The sequence below is a fragment of the Nannospalax galili genome, unplaced genomic scaffold (genome assembly GCF_000622305.1).
Source record: "Nannospalax galili isolate Female #2095 unplaced genomic scaffold, S.galili_v1.0 scaffold59, whole genome shotgun sequence".
NCBI lineage: Eukaryota > Metazoa > Chordata > Mammalia > Rodentia > Spalacidae > Nannospalax > Nannospalax galili.
Genome location: NW_008344412.1, coordinates 2,550,790 through 2,555,822, shown reverse-complemented (window position 1 = coordinate 2,555,822; position 5,033 = coordinate 2,550,790). Strand labels below are relative to the sequence as shown.

Here is a 5,033-nt window from a genome sequence, read left to right as displayed (position 1 = left end):
CCCTCCCTCCCTGTATGTTCTTTTTTTTAAAATCTCTTTTGAGACAGTCTTGATGAAGCAGGCTAGAAAGACAGGGAAAATCATGGAACAGAAAGGAGCCCCTTACCCCAGGGGTCTAGTTAAAGCCTCTGGCTAGCTGAGAAGCAAGAATTTCAACACAATTAACACAAGTTTTTTCTGCCTTCTCAGATGAAAAACCTGCAATTTTTAGGAATTTCACCAGAAGCCCCTTATGCACACCTGGTGACTCCTGTTTTTATTTTATCAGATTATTATTCCAAGTCACCTCTGGAGCCATCCTATAATCTCACTTATCAAAAACAGGGAGAAAAGGGGGGGGGGGTAAGGTTTCTCAGTAACTTTTTGAGATGTAACTTGCAAAACAACAAAACAGTATATATAGTTAAAGCTAAGACACTTAACTGCTTTTCTCCCTTGAGGCAACCAAACTCACTTGGGTCTGTCTGACTCCCTGAGCATTTCTCTCTTAATCCCTGTGCTTAAAAATCTCTGTTAAAAAATGTCTTGGGGGCTGAAGAGATGGCTCGGTGTTTAAGAGCACTGGCTGCTCTTGCAGAGAACCCAGGTTTTGTTCCCAGCTACCACATGGCAGCTAAACCATTCATAACTCCAGTTCCAGGGGATCCGACGCCCTCTTCTGACCTCATGGGCATTGCACAACATAAGTGCACTTACATACATACAGGCAATACACTCATACAACATAAATAAAAATAAGTAGAATATATATTTAAAAAAATGTCTTAGCTGGGCGTAGTGGTTAATACTTGCAGTGCTACTACTGGCAAGAGAATCAAGAGTTCAATGCCAGCTTTGGCTACATGGCTTCATAATGAGTCCAAGAGCAATCTGGGCTATATAAGATCCAGTCAAAGAAGAAGAAAAAGAAGGAGGAGGAGGAGGAGGAGGAAGAGGAGCAGGAGGAGGAAGAGGAGAGGAGCTGGAGCAAGAGCAGGAAGAGGAGGAAAAATGATGGTAAAGTATTTTGGAGTAGAGGAAAATGCAGGAAGGAGAGAACCAGATACAATTGTGTTCATTCATGTCCATGGCATTTAATTTGATAAAAAGTTATAAAAATAATTCGATACAAGACCTGATGCTCTCTCATAGGAGGAGCAGGAGGAGGAAGAGGAGGAGGAGGAGGAGGGGGAGGAGGAGGAGGAGGGAAGAAAGAAAGAAAAGGAAGGAAGGAAGAAAGGGTAAAGGAAGGAAAAAAATCTATAGGGATCAGGGGAGATGGCCATTAAGAGCACTTATTTCTCTTCCAGAGGACCTGGGTTTGGGTCCCAGCTTTCACATGGCTGCTAACCTCTGTCTGTAACTCCAGTTCCAGGGGATCCCACTCCATCTTCCGACCTCTGCAGGCACCAGGCATGCATGTAGTGCACTTACATACATGTAGGCAAAACACCCATACACATAAAAAAATAATAAATAAAATCTAGAGAAAAGTCTTAATGAACTAGGGTTCTTATTTGAGAAAACTACACCCATGCATTTCAGTGTGCTTTTATTATTATTATTATTAATTATTATTATTTTTTATGTGTATGAGTGTATTGCCTGCATGTAAGTGTACCCACGTTCTGAAATGCCTGTGGAGGTCAGAAGACAGTATCTGTCCCCTAGAACTGTTCGATCTCCTAGAACTTGAGTTACATATGGCTGTTAGCCACCATGTGGGTGCTGGGAATTGAATCTGGGTCCTCTGCAAGAGCAGCCAGTGCTCTTAACCATTGAATCATCTCTCAAGACCCCTCAGTGTGCTTTTATTTTTTTCTTGAGAACTTTTCTCTCTCTCTCTCTCTCTCTCTTTGGTCTTTTTGAGACAGGGTCTCCCTGTAGCCTCAGGTGGCCTAGAGCTTGCTATATAGACTAGGCTGGCCTTGAACTCACAGAGATGTGTCTGCCTCTGCCTCCTGAGTGTTGGGATTAAAGGCGTGAGCCACCACACCGGCCTTTTCTCTATTTTCTATAAAACCCCAACTCTATGTCATACTGGCCAGTCCTGAAACACTTTTCTGTGTTGAATGTTGAAGCCACACATCCTGAGGTTGCCTGAGTTGAGGTCCCTAGAAGATTAAGGGAACTCTTCAGCTGTGCCTCTCTCCTCTAGCCACTGACATTACTCTGTAGTCCAGACCAGCCTTGAACTCGTGATCCTTTGTAATAGAGTACATTGCCTATAGCCAAGACACATTTTATTTTCTTCCTCTTCCTCCTCCTCCTCTCAGGATTTTGTTTTGTCTAGTGTGGTCTTGAGCTCCTGGTATCAGAATATCCTTTTGCCTTAGCCTCCCTATGAACTGAGACTACAGGCACAGACCACAAGTATATACCACTGTACCTGACTCACAAGTGCCATGTTACGAGTTACTGAAAGTCACTGGAGAAGAGCCCATTTCTAGCACAATCTTCTGAAGAAGGTTGTTGATGAATAGGTTTCTATAACTCATGTGAGGTCACTGAGTAAACACCATGGAAATAAACTCTTATTTTAAATTTGTGTTGTCACTTTTGGGCAGTGATTGTGAGTGTTGGGCTTCCTCTTGATTCCATGGACCAGTAGGAACTAGACATGACTGGACACTGATTTGTTGGATATGCTGAATGAGATAATACCTTTGTTGTTCTTGGTAACAACTTTTAATTTTGTTATAAATTTTCTAATTTTCCTAATAAAAACTTTAAAAAAGTTGTGTTAGGGCTAGCAAGATGGCTCAGCAAATAAAGATGCTTGTCACCTAGTCTGCTGACCTGAGCTTGATCCCTGGGACATGCGTGATCACGGAATTCAACAGATTCCTGAAAGTTGTCCTGTGACCTCCACCTACTCACCACGGCACCCACACACTTACACACACACACACACACACACACACACACACGTATACTGAAAAATAATAAATATATCTTTAAAAAAAGTAAAATGCCATCATGAGATCCATTTCTGTGATGATTGGGTGGTTTACAAGATTGTGTGACATGTGCCTCCCCACTAACCTTGTTACCATGTAAACACATTACCTGTGTAACATCAACTTAGAAAAAGGAAAAAAGAAAAAGAAAATACCAAAATGAAATCCATTACTTTTAAGAAAAAAATATTTTTGATTTTCCAATAAACTTCACTTTTATCCCAAGCCTCCTACCCCCAAAATCAGTGAATGACAGAATGAAGTGGACTTTCATTTTTGGCTAAAACCTGTTTTTCTTTCTTACTTAAAAAAGAAAAGATTTAGGCTGGGTGTAGTGGCACATGCCTTTAATTCTAGCACTTGGGAGGCAGAGGCAGGGGGATCTCTGTGAGTTTGAGGCCAGCCTGGTCTACATCACGAGCTCCAAGCCACCTGAGACTACAAGGAGACCCTGTCTAAAAAAAAAGGAAAAATTTGTTTAGGGCTATCTGAGCGTAGTGGTACATGCCTTTAAATCTCAGCACTGGGAGGCAGAGGCAGGCAGTGTTAGATCCAGGTCAGCCTGTTCTACATAGTTCCAGGCCAGCTGGAACTACCAGGGAGACCCTAATTTCAAAAACAAAAACCAACCAAACAAAAGGATTTATTTTGTTTTTAATTATGGGTATGTCTGTGTGTTTGGAGGTTGGGGGTAATGTGCATTTGAGTATAGGAGCCTGTGGAGGCCAGAAGTGGGCATTGGATGCCTTGGAGCTGTAGTTACAGGTGATTGTGAGTCACCTGATATGAATTTGGGACTAGAACTCAGCACCTCTGCAAGAGCAGTACAGGCCCTTAACCACTGAGCCATTTTTCCAGCCTCATAGGACCCATTTTTCTAAGCCTTCCTGATTCATCCCATGATGCTATACACTAAAGGTTAGTTTTCCAGTGATTGGAAAGAATCATTTAAGGAAAAGCATGTTGGGCTTAAAATGACATTTTTTGCAGGCTTAGTGCTAAAATGTTTGCCTACCATGTTTAAGACACTTCATTCCATCCCTAGCACCATAAAATAAATTAACTTAAAATGCAAATCAATAAAATGAACATATGGTTTTTAAAATGCACTTTCCCCATTTACTCTGTGTGGAAAAATCTATTTGTTGTTTGGTTTTAAAAACAAACAGGTGTTGGTAACAGAGAGTGTACCCCACTAGAATCACAAATAAGCAGGGAAATAGATTCCTTGTGATATAAATTGCTTTCCCGAAACTTTCCAAAGTGTTAGATTCCCACTCTGTTTCACCGGTTTCTTCATTTTATTTCAATATCTTTTCAACTTTTGCTTAATATCTGTAATTTTTAAAGGTAGTATTGCAGGAGTGACTCAGTGTAGTCCACGATGGAATATGGAATACATAGCTTCAATATTATTTCCTAGGCTGAATAATATGCCTCAGTTAGCAGGCTTGTCTTGTCTAGCCAGGTGAGCAGATCTGGCTCTCTGGGAGGTCTTTCTAGAAACAAAAGCCAGAGTTGAGTAGTGAAATGAAGCTCTTAGGAAGAAGGAAAAGTGGCTCTATTCTACTTAGACACTATTGTTTCCTCTAAAATACCTCAGTGTGTGTGTGGGGGGCAGGGGACAGGAGAGAGGGAGAGAGAGAGAGAGGAGGTACATAGAAAATGGGAAAAGTTCACTTTCATTAGCATATTTTTTGTCTTTTAAATTCTATCTTGTCTATATTAGGACCTAGAATCTCCTGGGATGTATAGCCAGGCTTAAGAAAAATCAGAGTTCTGGGGCTGAAGAGACGGCTCAGTGGATAAGAGAGGACCTGGGTTGGTTCCCAGCACCCACATGGCAGCTACCAACCATCTAAAACTCCAGTTCTAGAGGATCCGACACCCTCTTCTGGCCTCTGCGGGCATTTCATGACATGGGTGCACATAAATACATAAAAATAAATAAATAAAAATTATTAAAAAAAAAGAAAAACTAGGGCCTGGAGAGATGGCTCAGCGGTTAAGAACACCAGCTGTTCTTGCAGAAGACCCAGGTTCGAATCCCAGCATCCACATGGCAGCTAACAACTGTCTGTAACTCCAGTTCCA

General features: G+C 41.5%; 1 non-coding gene across 1 annotated transcript; it reads left to right on the top strand.

The window, feature by feature from the left end:
* Window positions 1–2,955: 2,955 nt before the first annotated feature.
* LOC115071637 lies at window positions 2,956–3,058 on the top strand. The gene has a single exon (XR_003850741.1). It is a non-coding gene; the product is annotated as a small nucleolar RNA U13 (small nucleolar RNA).
* Window positions 3,059–5,033: the final 1,975 nt, after the last annotated feature.